The sequence below is a fragment of the Cryptomeria japonica genome, chromosome 10, assembly GCF_030272615.1.
Source record: "Cryptomeria japonica chromosome 10, Sugi_1.0, whole genome shotgun sequence".
Lineage (NCBI taxonomy): Eukaryota > Viridiplantae > Streptophyta > Pinopsida > Cupressales > Cupressaceae > Cryptomeria > Cryptomeria japonica.
This window is the reverse complement of record NC_081414.1, coordinates 792,729,887-792,743,400: the sequence shown is the minus strand read 5'-3', so window position 1 is coordinate 792,743,400 and position 13,514 is coordinate 792,729,887.

The window sequence follows — 13,514 nt, the reverse complement described above, 5'->3', positions numbered from 1 at the left end:
AAAAGAGATAAAGAATCATGCTGAAAAGAAAACATGAAGGAAGGAAGGCCTCACTGAGAACCCCCAAGGACAACTTCCTTCACCCCAAGCATTGAGCGCAACTGAAGATAGCGCGGAGATGCCAAAGGTTTAGTGAAGATGTCTGCAACCTGCTCCTCTATAGGAATATACTCCAAGATGAGAGAACCATCCTGAATCAACTGCCTGATGAAGTGCATGTGGATTTCAATATGCTTTGTCCGCTGATGCTCCACTGGGTTGCGAGAAATGTGAATGGCACTCTGGTTGTCACACCAAAGAATAGTGGGACAATCTGGAGGAAACCCAAACTTTGTCATCGACTGCCGAAGCCATAAAACCTCCTGACTGGCTAACACTGCTGCTTGGTACTCAGCCTCTGTAGATGATAATGCAATAGCGGACTGCTTCTTGCAAGACCATATAATAGGACCAGAACCAAGGCAAAAAATGAAGCCAGAAGTAGACTTCCGATCATTGACATCACCAGCCCAATCGGAGTCAGTGAAGCCAATGATATGAGGGGATCCTGAAGAGTAGTGAATGCCATAATGTGTGGTGCCCCGAATATATCTCAAAATACGTTTGGCTGCTTGCCAATGGCTCTCATGAGGATCATGGGAGAACCGAGAGACAAGGCCAACCGCAAAGGAAAGATCAGGACGAGAATGTGTCAAGTACAACAGACTGCCAACCAACTGCCTGTATAAAGTGGGGTCTACTAAAGGAGTAGAGCAAGTGGAAGACAAAACAACACCTGACTGAAATGGAGTGGGGGCAGACTTGCAATCAAGCATGCCAAATCGCTGAAGCATATCAAGAGCATACTTCTCCTGAAAAATGGAAATCCCATCCGAAGACTGAATAACCTGTAGACCCAGAAAGAAGTGCAAGAGACCAAGATCTGTCATCTCAAACTGCTCCATCAAAGCTCTCTGAACACTCTGAATCATGGAGGATGAGCTACCTGTAATGATGAGATCATCTACATATAGCACTAGAATCAAAAGATCACCCTCCTGACGCTGAATATAGACTGTGTGATCGGAATGACAGCGTGTGAAGTGCGAGGAAAGCAAGAAGGAGTCCATCTTCTCATACCAAGCCCTGGGGGCTTGTTTGAGACCATACAATGAACGTCAAAGTCTGCAAACCAAAGAAGTGTCCTGCACAAAACCCTGAGGCTGCTCCATATAGATCTCCTCATGTAGGTCTCCATGCAAGAAGGCACTCTTCACATCCATCTGAAACACTGTCCATCCCTATGAAGCTGCAAGTGAAAGTACCAGGCGTATAGAATTCATCTTGGCGACAAGAGCAAAGGTCTCAGAGTAGTCAATACCCTCTACCTGAGAAAACCCCTTCGCAACAAGACGGGCCTTATACTTATCAATAGAACCATTTGCAGCATACTTGGTACGATACACCCACTTGCACCGAACCAACTTTCTTCCCTTAGGAAGAGGACAAAGATCCCAAGTATGATTCTTCATCAAAGAAGAATACTCCTCATCCATGGCCCTATCCCACTCTGGGTGTCCTGTCGCCTCTAAAAACTTTTGAGGATCATCTGAAAGGGTATGACTCAAAAGACTAGAACCAGATGTCTGAGCACGAGTGCGACGAGTATCTGAAGGATCACCTGCCAAAGAACTAGCTGCTTCAACAGTATCACGGGCCCACTTCGGCAAAGATGGAGCAACTGGTGGTGGTGGAGATGGTGGATCATGATCTACATCATCCTTAAGAGATAAGTAATCCTCAAGAGATGAAGAGGAAGGAGTAGGCAATGAGGGAGAAGCTGGTGATGGAGAATCCATCTGAGGATAGCACTCATCAAACTGGACATCCCATCGAAACAAGACCTCTCTGGAATCAGGATCAAACAACCTGTATGCCTTAACATCCTCACAGTAGCCAACAAATATGAGTGGTCGACTCTTCCTCTCCATGGCGTTCCACTAAGCATCAGGAATAAATGCCCAAGCCTCACTACCAAAAACTCAGAATGTAGAAACATCAGGCTTGACATGGGTCCAAGCCTCCTCAGGAGTCATATGTCGTAATGCCTTATGGGGCATCCGATTCTGAATATAATTGGCACAATTGACTGCCTCAGCCCAAAATGAAGAACTCATAGCTCGAGACTGTATCATACAATTTGCCATCTCCCATAAGGTTCTGTTCTTTCTCTCAGCAACACCATTCTGTTGAGGGGTATAAGGAACTATAAACTGATGCTGTAAACCATGCTCAGTGCAAAAGTCTCTGAAAGCCTGATTTACATACTCCCCCCCATTATCTGTGCGTATCCTCCTGATAGAAAGTCTAGATTACTTCTCCACAAATGTCTTAAACTTCCTGAAAGAGTCAAAGACATCAGACTTGTACTTAAGAAAGTACACCCATGTACATCTGGAGAAGTCATCAATAAAAGTGAGTACATAACGGGCCCCTGAAAAAGAAGGAGTCGGAAAGGACATAAGATCACTGTGTACCAACTCTAGGGCTGCCCTAGCACAAGAGGCTCGACCCTTAGGAAAAGGATCTCGATGATGTTTACCAAGGACACAACCATGACATACACCATCTGTACAAGAAATCTGTGGAAGCCCAATCACAAGTGCCTGTGTACTCATCTGTTGTAGATATCTGTAATTGACATGACCAAAACGCTCATGCCAAAGCCTGCTCACTGAATCTGCATGTGCTATAAGAGAGGAACCAACAGTGTCTGAACTCTCAAAGCCATCAAAACTATATAAGTGAGATGCAGAATCCACACTCCCAGTAGCCACAACCAAGTCAGGATCATGAAGATCTCGAATAACCACATCATGTGGAGAGAACTCAACTGTCTTACCAGAGCCAGAGTGGCAAATCTGATAAACGGATAGAAGGTTTGTCGAAATGTCAGGAACCAAAAGAACATCCTGAAGACAACCACCATCCAATGAAACAGTACTAGAACCCTGAACGGAAAGTTGTGCTGAGTCACCAACTGCAATATGTCTAGTGCCTGTAGGAGCAAGAGCGGTGACCAAATCCTGTGTATGTGTCATATGGTGAGAGGCACCAGAATCTAGAATCCAAGTGGACGTTGAGGACAATGCTCGTGCAGAAAGAGCATGACCTTTCCCTATGGGCTATGAAGGAGGCTGTGGTGCACTGATATTATGCTGTTGCATGGCTTCCTCCAAAGCCTCTAAACGTTTCCAACACCTGGAAACGGGATGTCCTTCCTTGCCACAAAAACTGCAAGGATCACCTGATTTCTTCTTAGTCTTGGAGGAAGACTCACCAGACTTTGAAGATTTGCCCTGTTTAGAATTGAATTGTGGTTTTGAATCAGACTTAGGTGGTGGCTTGGAGGGATTCTCACTAGCCTCTGAATCTTTCTTAGGCTTCGGTTTCTGCTTCTGTTTTCCTTTGGAGGACTGGGCTACCAATGCTTGGTTCTGTGAACCTGAAAGTGAATCCAACTGCTTAAGCTTAGCTTGCTCATGAGTCAGACGATCACAAAAGACCTCAAAAGAAGGCATGACATGTCGAGCACCCAAGGCATCCATGGTGGAATAGAAGGTCGAAGAGAAGATCTGAAATGGACCCCAAAGCTTGGAGAGAATCAGGAAAATGCACTCTGTATTAGTCTTAGTCTTACCACAACCCTGCAAGATAGATCTTTGCTGTTTGAACTTCATCAGAAAGTCCTTAATAGAAGGAAATGAATCAGGTACCAAGGAAGTTAACTCTGCCTCAAGCTGCAAAGCTCTGAACTCGTTGACAGTACCAAAAAGTCCCTCAAACTTGGTCCAAATGGCTCGAGGAGTGATACAACCTTCAAGATGAAACTAGAGACTGTCAGAAATGTGTAAAGCCATCAATCCCATAGCCTGATCCATATTGTTCCTGTGCTGCATAATCTCAAAAGGACGTGTCAACTGAGGCTGAACCTCATCCAAACAGGACCATAACCCTTTTGACTGAAGAAGAGTCATCATGCGACCCTTCCAAGTGTGGTAATTATGCAGTGTGAGAGATTCAATAGGTCTGTCTGCCATCCTGTGAACTGTGCCTCAACTGCTCTGAATTTTTAATTATTATTAAGTGGTCTTTCAGAACTAGACAGAAGATGCAGAAGGGGGTTTGATTTTTTTTGTATTGGTGTTTGTAAATTCTAGTTTTCTAATGTAAATAACAGAAAGCAAGAGAAAACACCCCCCCACAATGCAAAAAACTAATCCCCAGTACAAACTGAAAGCCAGAAAATGATAGAAAGCAATAACGGGTTGAGACAAAATTTGGAGCACCTGAAGATTTTTCTGATGAAATAGACTATAGATTTGGAAAGAGCACAGAACCACCTTTTCGACGCCTATTCACTTTCGAAAAACGGAGTCCGTATGCAAAAGATATGGCTCCTGGAGTGCAAAAAACTTGTTCTGACTTTGACTGGCAAAAAACACTACAAAACGGCAAAATCAGAAAAAAAGTCCTTCATTAATTAGATCGGGCTTGGAACCAGCTTTCCAACACCTATTCATTTTCGAAAAACGGAGATCGGACGCCCAAGTTATGCCCGATTTTGTAAAACTGCTCCTAAAGGCCTAGATTGGCCCTTAGAGCCCTCAAGGGCTAAAAAAAATAGGCCCCTGGTCCTCTGGGCGACCAGGAGCTGGCGCAGGGAAGGCTGGCGGCGCGAAGGCGGTGCAGGGGTGGCGCAGCTGGATCTGGCGGGGAGCGGGTGGCGCTGGGGCGGCGCGGGTGGCACGGGAGTGGGGACCGGGCCGCGACCGGTGGTTACCGCCGGCGGCGATGGCCGCCGGGCTGCGCACCGGTGGCGCTGGCCTTAAAAAAGGGCTGCGCCTGGTTTTAAAAAACCGTGGGTTTTTTTTTTTTTTTTTTTTTTTGATTTTTTTAAAATTTCCGCCTCGTGTTGCGTGCCCTGGGGCCGTACGGCCTTGGGGCATAAAAAAATTTGCCTTCTGGAGCAACTGTGTCCAAATCGGACGAATTTTATATGGAAATAGGGGTTTTTGGGTGCTACGAGCTCAACGGTGAGGTCCGTTTGGGCTCAAAGTGCACCAAAAAAAAATACCCCCCTATTCTAAAATAAAAAACAGAAGACAAACACAGATCTGATGCAACCAAAACCTGGATCTCAAAATCTTTCAAAAGTCTGAACAAGCTGTAGCAGATCCAGCTCTGATACCATGTAGGATTTGAGAAATACAAATCCACAGAACCCAAAAGAAACCTGCATGCAAGAAACTTGTCACAGAGAAAGAGAGAGAACGAATACAAGGGTTTTGGCTCTGACAAAGAGAAAAGATGTATTATCAGAGAAAAAATGAATCAAGAATATATGAATAATACAAGAGATCAATCCTTATAAAGGAGATCAACACCAAAAGGAAAACCTAACCCTAAGGTGTGAGCATTTAATAATTAAATATTAATTATTAAATGACTAATGTATGCATAAAGAGAAATCTTAAGAGGAGAGAAAAGTTAATTAATTACTTTACTCTAACACTTATCAATAAAGGTTTGGTTAAGATATCAACAACTTGCTCACCTGAAGGGACATATTCTACCTTAACTTCTTACTCTTCAACCTTTTTCCTGAGAAAATGGTAATTGATGACAATGTGCTTTGTCCTTGAGTGCATAACTGGGTTCTTTGATATGTTAATTGTACTTGAGTTGTCACACCAAATAGAGATAGGATCAGTTTTCTCTGCCTAAATATCCTTAAGAGTCTTCTTCATCCATATCACTTGAGAACAACATGGAGCAGCAACAATATATTTTGCTTCAACAGTAGATAAGGAAATTGAATCTTTCTTCTTGTTGTGCCATGAAACCAACTAGTTATCAAGGAAGAATCCACCTCCACTTGTTCTCTTTTGGTCATGAATGCATCCTGCCCAATCAACATCATTGTACGCTTGCAAGGTGAACTCTCCTTCCTTAGGGTACCATAGTCATTAATTGAGTATTCCTTACAGGTACCTAAAGATCCTTCCGACTACATTCATATGTGACTGTCTATGTTCTACTTGAAATCTTAACACCATGCACATAGATTGCACTATATATGGTCTAGAGGTAGTAAGATATAACAAACTTCCAATAATGGATCTATATAATGTCTGATCCACTATCAGTATCTCATCAACCTTGCTTAACTTGCATCCGATCATCATAGGGGTACTTACCAATTTGTTGTCCTCCATTTGAAACTTATTAAACATATCTTTGGCATACTTGGTTTGAGAGATAAATATTCCCTTGTCATGTTGTCAAATCTACAAACCAAGAAAATATGTCAGCTCTCCAAGCATTGACATCTCAAAATCTGACTGCATTTCATTAGCAAAGTCTTTGCACAGAGTGTCCTTGTTTCCTCCAAATATGATGTCATCCACATATACAACCACAATAATCATGTGGTTTCCATCTATTTTAATATACAAATTATTGTCTGCAATTCTTTTTTTAAAACCTTGCTCCTTTAGATACTTATCTAACCTTGATTACAATGCTCTTGGAGCTTTCTTGAAGCCATACAATGCTTTCTTCAACTAGCACACAAATTTTTCATCATCATGTAGTAGAAAACCTTCTTGTTATCCCATGTATACTTCCTCTTCCAAACTACCATTCAGGAAGGAAGATTTTACATTCATCTAATAGACCTTGTATCCCTTGTAGGCTAAAAAAGATAGAAACATTTTACTAGCCTCAAGTCTAGCAACGAGTACAAATGTCTCTTCAAAATCCATTCCCTCTACTTGAGAATATCCTTTGCACACCAATCTATCTTTATGCCTAATAATCTTACCTTCTTCATTCATCTTGTTCCAATATACCCATTTTGTGCTAAGGATATTCTTATCAACCAGTCTAGGAACTAATTCCCAAGTTTTGTTCTTTTCAATTTATTGCAGCTCTTCTTCCATGGTAGCCATCCATTTCTCACTCTTGCTGGCCTCATTGAATGTTCTGGGTTTCATTTCAGTCATGAGGAAAAAATTGACTTGTTCATTGGTCCAAGCAAGTCTTCTTCTAGTCTGCACACCATCATTCTTGTTGCCAATGATTTGATCTTTAGGGTGATTTTTTTTTACATATTGGTTAGGGGACTTGTATTATGCCTCTTCCGGTTCACTATCAGATTCCAACACACTTCATCCTCATCACCAAAATCATCATACCGGTTGACTTGAGATTGTCTTCCTTTATTCAAGTCCTCATCCACTCTAACATGCACACTCTCAATGATTCTTCTTAGTCTTTTGTTGTAGCACTTGTAGGCCTTATTGTGAGTTAAGTAACCAAGGAAAATACCTTCATCACTCCTAGAATCAAAGCTACCAAAGCCATCTTGATCTCTTTTGATGGAGCATTTACTCCCAAAAACTTTGAAATACTTGACTGATGGCTTCCGGTCATACCATAATTCATAAGGTGTCATGATGTTGTTTGTTCTCAAGTGAAGCTAGTTTAAAGTATATACAACCATATGAACTGCTTCTTTCCAATATATCTAATATGTTAGCTTCATTTAGCATGTTTCTTGCCATCTCCTTGATTGTCTTATTTTTCCTTTCTACCACACCATTTTGTTGGGGTGTCCTTGGGGCTGAATATTGTCTTCTTATTCCATCTCTCTCACAATAGTCTTCAAACTCATTTGATGTGAACTCGCCAACCCGATCAAATCTTAGAAATTTCATCTTGCATCCACTTCCCCTCTCAACCATCTTTCGGAAGATCTTGAATCTTTCAAATGCTTGAGATTAGTCTTGTAGGAAAGTAACCAATGTCATTCTTGAGAAATCATCAATGAAAAGCATGAAATATCTCTCACCAGCTAGGGCTCTTGTCCTAGTTGAACCACATAGATCAGTGTGCAAAATTTCAAGTGGCCTTGAAGTATTATGTTCTTTGTTCTTGAAGTTCATCTTAGTCTTCTTTCCTTTTACACATTCATCACAAAAAGTGCTAGCTAGTTTGATGATCTCTAGTACGAATCTCACATAACCCTTCTTTCTTACATTGACCAAATTGTCAAAGTTTATATGTCCTAATCTTATGTGCCATAGCCAAATCTCATCTACTTTTCCCATCATGCATTGGGACTCATAGTGTTCTTTCAAATTGTACAGATTTCCATCTATTCTTTTACCTTCTGCAACAATCTTACAGGTGCTCTCTTTTCTTATCTGGCAATCGGTAGAGTCAAAAGTGAATTTATATCCTATATGACACATCTGACTTGCACTTAACAAATTGTTCTTTAATCCTTCTACATAGTATAAATCATGTGCCTTCAATTCTCCATCTATGTTTAGAGTACCTTTGCCTCTTATCTTGATAGATGAGTTATCTCCAAATCTTACTGAGACTCCATTCCAATTTTCAAGCTTTATAAATTTATTTTTGTCAACGGTCATATGTTTGGAACATCCACTGTCTACAACCCACATGTTTCTTCTCTCTTCATGTAGAGCGGTCTACACAATCAGACTTGATTCTTATTTGTTCTTCTCCTTCTCAACCAAAACTAGTTTGGTCTCTTTGTTCATGTCTGCTGCAATTTCATGTTCCAATTTTTGATCTAGTGTTGACTTCTTTTAATTAATTTTTCTAAGCTTACAATGCTTTGCAATGTGTCCACACTCTTGACAATTATATCATTTCATATTGACATTAAATTATGAGCTTGAAAAATTATTGTAGGACACTGGTTGACTTCTCCTACACTCAAAACTCCTATGACTAAATCTATTACACTGATAAATACAACATCCATATCCCAGGGTGCATTGAATGGGTGTTTACTTGCAAAACCGATATGTGGTTTATTCATCAATCTACAATCACCAATTCCATGTCCAAACTTATTACACCAATAGCAATAACCATGGAAATTGGGTACATACCAGTCTTGTTGCTTTGGACCGACAAACCTTTGTCTCACTGAATGTCTTCCTCTGATGTTGTTATTTCTAGTGAATGCTTCATTGTCCACCTTGGGCTTTCCTTTATGATTTGCATTCCGATATAATGTGTGAGCCTTCTGGTTTTGAGCATATTGATTCATAGGATGATTTCTTGTAGCCTCAGCATAGGTCTTCTTATCAGTATCTTTGCTAACAGTAAATGGTTTCTTCTCTTTACATTCACTTGAGGAAGTGAATTGTATCTCTTTACCAGATGTGTCTTTTTTGTTTAAACTTTTTCCTTCTTCAAATCCTAAACCACCAGTATCTTTTGAGTGCTTTTGATTGCTCAACATCTTGTCCAAGGCTTCAATGCTACCCTCATACTTCTCATTTTTAGTTCATCCTTTCTCTTTTCAAGATCCTTTCTGAGTCTTACAATCTCTTGTTCTAACTTTTGATGCTCCTTCTCCTTCTTTAATGCTTTAGATCTTGTAACCTCACAAATCCTTTTGACTTCTTCAAGCTGGAGTTTCAAATCAGAGATTGCTTTCTTGGATTCCTCCAGATATTTCTCAAGTTGTGCTTGTTCCTCTGTAGCAACATGCTTAACCTTCTTGAGTTATCTTCTTATTTTATTCAACTCCTTAAGCGTACTTATGAGTTCACCTTCCAAGTCCACTTCAGCTTCAATTTCTTCATCTTCCTCATCTTCATCAACCGGTTTATCTAGTGTCATAAAAAGATTAATTTCTTTTTCATCCTCATGACAATCATCTTTTGATGCACTCTCTTATCTGTGGCATCATCTTCAATGGTATTAGGCTATTTTTCTTCTGGTAGCTTCTTCTTCCTTTCCGGTAGAATTTTTTCTCTTTGTCTTTACCGATAGACCTGTCAGATCTCCCTTGCTCATATCCACTGATTTCACCATAGGGACATTTTGAAACAAAGTGTCCTATTTTACCACAGTTGAAGCATTTGAGTGGAAAATTTCCTTTATACTTACCGAATCCTCTTTGATGTTTCTTACAAAGTTTTCCACTTCAACATCTGAGTCTTCACCGGACTCACCATGAGAAATTTCTTCCTTATTCTTTTTGATGGATTTGAAAGAAGTCTCTCTCTTTGAAGTTCCTTCACTGGTTTTCCTCATCTCATAAGTAGTTAGAGAGCCAAATAACTCATCCATCAAAAAATATTTTTTAGATCCTTGGCTTCCTCTATAGCAGAGACTTTAGTATTATACTTAGATGTGAGTGATCTAGGTACATTTTTGACAATAACTTCATCAACTATTTCCTCTCTAAGTCTTCTGATGGTGTTCATAGTTTAATCTACTCTATGAAGGTAGTCTGCAATCTTGTGTTCATCTTCATCTTCAAACCTTAAAACTTACCCCTTAGTGTTTGCAAATTGGCCTCCTTGACCTTGACATCTCCTTCAAATAATCTCTGCAATTTATCCCAAGTCTCCTTGGCGGATAAGTAGTGCATAACCTTAACAAACTCATTATCTGACAACCCACTAAGGATAGCATGTTTAGCCTTTGGATTGTTTTCATACAAAATATTAAAATCCAATGATATAATTCAAGGTCTTCCTAAAGTTGAACAATTGTTAGAAGCCCGCTCAAATACTTCAATATAGAAAAAAATATATTTAAAAAATTGAACAAATACCTAGCAATATTTTTTGGAAACTTTTGGGGGTCATTCACTAGTGTTAGAATGACTATGGAATAGTCAGAATTAATTGGTCGATGAAATTCAAAGGGTTTATTGATCCCAGGGGGTACAAATTTATGATAAACATATAGAAATTATTGTTCCTCAGATTACATCGAAAGTTTTAGTTGTAGATGTCGACAGGTCTGAAAATAAAAATTGGGAAAATGGACTAGGTAGTCTTTTTTTACCTAGATAACACGTTGGATTATCATGAGTACAAATATTGGATTGCGCTCTAGAAAAAAGAATATACTATCGAACAATTTTATTGGGAATGACAAACGCATATCTAAATAATCAAAGTTTTCTATTAGAAGCAAGTTTTCAAGAGACTGCTCAGATCCTAGCTAAATCTGCTCTTCAAGGTCGCATTTGGTTGAAGGGCTTGAAAGAAAATGTTATTCTTAGGGGAATGATACCCGTCGGTATGGGATTCAACCATTTGGGAAAATGAAACAAAATGAATTTGAGAATGAGGAACAAAAGTCTATTTATCAATAAAGTCAAAGATTTTTTTTTGAGCATCAATATCAAGTCTTTATTTTATCTCTTAAAAATTTAAAAAAATAGTCACAATAAAAAAGAAAAAATAAAAACGAGCAAAGAAAATTGTTAGATTCATTTTTAAAAAATACTTGTACCAAGTACACTACGACAAGCAATCTAACCCATTCCATTGGAATGTAGATATTACACATAGTAAAAAAAGAAAAACAAAAAAGATGAAAAAAATTGGAACATCAATTTGAAAGAGATGGTAAAATTAGGAGTTCATTTTGGTCATGAGAACAGAAAATGGAATCCTAAAATGGCACCTTACGTTTTTAAAGAACGTAAAAATACTCATATTATAAATTTAACTTACACCGCTCATTTTTTGTCAGAAGCCTGTGATTTTGTGTTTGATGGAGCAAAAAGAGGAAAACAATTTATGATAGTTGGTACAAAACATCAAATAGATGATGCTACTAATTGGTTTACTATAGAAGCAAGACTTGAAAAATTAAAAAATTTAACAAAAAAAAAAATATGAGAGGATTTGATGGATTTACGAAAAAAGAAGTAGCAATACTCAAGAGAGAATTGAATAAATTGTAGGAAGATCTAGGGGGTATTAGATACATGACAAAATTGCCCGATATTGTAATAATTCTCGATCAAAAGGAGAGTATACTGCTATTCGAGAATGTAGAACTTTGGATATTCCAACAATTTGCTTAGTTGATACAAATTGTAACCCAGATCTCATGGATATCCCAATCCCAACCAATGATGATGGTAGAGGACCAATCTGACTGATCCTAAATAAATTAATTTTAGCAATTCGCACTAGTAGAGAATTGTACTATAAAAAGTGAATTAAAAATTAAAAAAAGAAGCTAGAACTAAGTTGGCTACTATTCCCAAATCTTATAGAATAGATTAAGCTAAAATATTTTTATAGAAATAAAGAAATCTTCTTAATCAATCAAATAATCATTCCATTATTTTATTTCGTAGCCTAATTCATGATAGTTTAAATAATTGAGGAATCGGTCATTGAACCAAAATCATTTCTTTTTGAAGTTCATCTTTCTATATGTAAAGCGGAAAATCGCGATCGAACCCTAGTTGCTCTCCCCTCTTCCAACTCCAAGGAGAGAGAAGGGAGGTTCGCTAGGGTTGATGGTTTTCACTTAGGGGAGAGACTTTACATTCAAAAGAGGGGTTGAAACCCACAAGATCCAATCCCACACAATGCAAGATTGGATGCTAAATGCGTTTCAAGGGTTAAGAAAGCAAGGCTACCCTCTTTTGTAAAGAATGTTGATAGAAGAATTAAGCTAGGAATTCATAGAAAGTGAGAAAGATTCGCTTATAAACTGAGTTAGGGATATAGGATGAAGCTGCGGACCTGGAATTAGCAGTAAAATGTCGATACGGCGCTGTCCTGCAAATTTGAGCGAAAGTTGTCAGGACGATGGCGCCCGGCACCACGGTCCTCCGAAAAATCCGCGAAACGAAGGGGGATCTGTTCGTCTCTGCACAAGGATTCCAGATCTTCAATTTTAGCCACGTACCTGCAACCTACACACAGAAAAGCGAAGATGGTTGGGGGGTTAGGGATTAGGGGTTTGCCTTTAGGTCAAACCCCGGTTTTGGAATTAACCAAGAAATGAGCAAGTGTTGTAAATGTAAATGACTGTAAAACAAGTACTAATACCTTGTTCTAAGGATGTTTGTATCCTTATGTGCGAAGGTATAGATGTTGTAGTATGTTGTAGTATGTTGTATGTAGTATGTAGTAAGTGATCTCCTCTTCAATGGTTGAATCCTTGTCTTGAATGCAACACTTAGCCTTGAATGGAGACTTGGAATGAATGGTTGAATGTTTGAATGCTTGAATGCTTGAGTATAGTTTCCACGCTTTGTACACATATCCTCTTCATGCCAAATGAGAGAGAAAAATGTAGTTTATATACTTGTCAATTAGGGCTGATAGACTGATTTTCCCGACCTTAGGCCGACTAGGGAATGTAATTTCCAATTTGCAAACAAAAAGACCCGAGACCCCTTAGGAGACCGGGCCCAAAATAGGCCCAGGGACCAGGGCGTTGGGCGCCATGGTCCTGGGGGACCAGGGCGCTGGGCACCCTGGTCCTGAAGGACCAGGGCGCTGGGCACTCTGGTCCCACCTCCTGGGACAACAGGGTGCAAGGAGGTTCAGGCCAGGGTGCTTGAAAAATGCAGTTTTCAATGTCATAATCAGGTTTCGGGATCTCCATTCAGGTTGCGTGTTGCGTCGCCATCGTGAAGACCGAAATGCAGTCGAAAT